The sequence below is a fragment of the Bremia lactucae genome, linkage group LG1 (genome assembly GCF_004359215.1).
Source record: "Bremia lactucae strain SF5 linkage group LG1, whole genome shotgun sequence".
Taxonomy (NCBI): Eukaryota; Oomycota; class Peronosporomycetes; order Peronosporales; family Peronosporaceae; genus Bremia; species Bremia lactucae.
Genome location: NC_090610.1, coordinates 2,632,377 through 2,634,679, shown reverse-complemented (window position 1 = coordinate 2,634,679; position 2,303 = coordinate 2,632,377).

The window sequence follows — 2,303 nt, the reverse complement described above, 5'->3', positions numbered from 1 at the left end:
TACGCAGATCTGCTTGAGGCCATCGCACTCACTCGTGTTACATCCACACGCTTGTAGACGCTCCAAGACGTTCATCAGATGGCCATCTGATGAACAAGTGGCAGGCATCTTTACGGATCGATGCTGCCAACTGATCCTTGGCGCATATTTTCTGAGCCAAGGTAGACCTAGGATGTCATCAAATTTGTCATATAAATCCAGTAGGATGAAATCATCATCGTACTTTAAATCTTTTAACATGTAGTGAAATTTCACTACGCGTTTCATTACTATTATCGATGCGCCTGTCGCAAGACGCACCGTCGTCCTCGTTGGAGGAAAGTCACGCTCAACATATTTGAGCCTACGACCTTCTAGCGACTGGCTACGAATAAAGTTATTCGACGCTCCACAGTCCACTAGGGCTCTAAGTGACAAGTCATTTGTCACTTTTATTTTCAAGGTGATGGGGGATACCTCATCACCAGGTGCCGAGACACATAATGATTGTGTGTCTGGAGCAGTTTTTGTCAAGAGATTTGCAAATTCTCTTGAGGTTGCTGGATCAGTAGGGCGTTGCGCCCTTTCTGACCCCGACCGTTTTTTGGCGGTCCGCCTCGCTGTTGCGATTTCGCAACAACGTCGGACCCGCGACCGTTGCCCTTTTTGGCATTCGGTCCAGTAATTACGTTCAGTACTTCTCGGTACTGGGTGTGGAGCACTACACTCATGAGCGTAGTATCCTAGCTTTTGACAGCGATTGCATTTCTGCAATCACTTATTGTTCGAATAGCGAGGTTTCTCGCTTTCGACATAAGAGAGGTCCATCGGTTCTGGACCTCCCAGCTCGTGTCGTCTTGGAGGACGATACGATGACGAACTAGCTTGAGCCTGTCTTAAGCTAAAGTCCTCCTGTTCCGCAACGGATACTGCTTCTTCAAGCGTATCCAGTTCCAAGCGGTACAGGTGGGTCTTTACGGGACCATTTGTAAGACCTTGCATGAACACCGTAATCAACGTGCGTTCATGAAATGGATTGCTCGTGATACAACTCGCTAAGAGTCGTATGTGCTGGGCATAAGCGTGAACATCACGCTTGCCTTGCTTGAGTTTGAGAAGCTCTAGTCGAGCTCTGAACTTAGCCCTAGGCGGTTCAAACGTCTGTTTGAGCCGGTCTTTAAAAGCCTCCAGCGACCTAAAGACATATGGGTCGCGCAACTTGAGGCCTAGTGCCCAAGTTTTGGCACGACCTGCCAAATTTGACTGAGCAAATGCGACTTACATTTGCTCGTCGACGATGTGACGAGCCCTTATGGCATCGTCCAACTCGACAAACCATCTTAAGAGGGAGTATTCTTCGACTCTTCTATACTTAGAGATGTCAATTTTTAAGGTTTCTGGACGACGCGTGTGCGTCATCCCAGGTACAGAAGTCTGTACCTGCTGTAACCTCAACAGTTCTGCCTGTTGAGAGCCTTGCTGATTTAGCAAGGCTACCTTCTCCTTCACCTCGTCAAGTTCATGTTGTAGGAACTTGGCGATGGCTGAATGGAGGGCATCTCTGTCCAAACCGGACAGCATGGCCAAGATGGCATCGTTCCCTAAGGTCGAACTCATTCGTTCGACCGCACTCCTTTCGATGTCACTTAGAAAGGAGTAGCTATCACGTGAAACGTGATGCGTATTTCCACTATCGTCTAACATGTCCATGTTAGATGATTGAAATTGTGGTCCTTGGACGGACTACAAAGTGCTACCAGGTGTAACGGGGCACTGCCGACTTGTACTGCTTCAGTACAAGTCCACTTCGCTCTGCCTCAGTGCGAGTGGTGCCTCACGTCACTTCACGTACACTAGTACGTGCAGAGGAAGTCTTATCTTTAAAACACTTGCTCTAAAGAGGGTTATATGAAAACTTTATTTAATATAATTTAGTTCTTCTTTCTATCTACTTAATACTAACTTAATTATAAACTAATACAAATATGTACTAAAAGTCTTATCTGTCTTTCTCTTTGCGCGCGTCCAGCGCTGACTGGACCGCGGAGAAAGTAGATATAATGGTCTATATCTACCAATGGATAAGTCTTTAGAATATTACCATGTAAAGTAATATTCTTCAAATATTCTCTACCTTTTAGATAACGTGTTTATTAACAACCTTTAGGTGTTAATTTCATGTAACGATACACTCCGTTACAGTGTTGAACGCCCCGGATTGTCCAACACCCTGTAACGGGCTAAAGTTGCCCTAATGTTACACAGTCCCCGTTAAGTACACCTTGTGTACTTAAGGGGATGGTCAATTACTTAAGTAAAGTTAT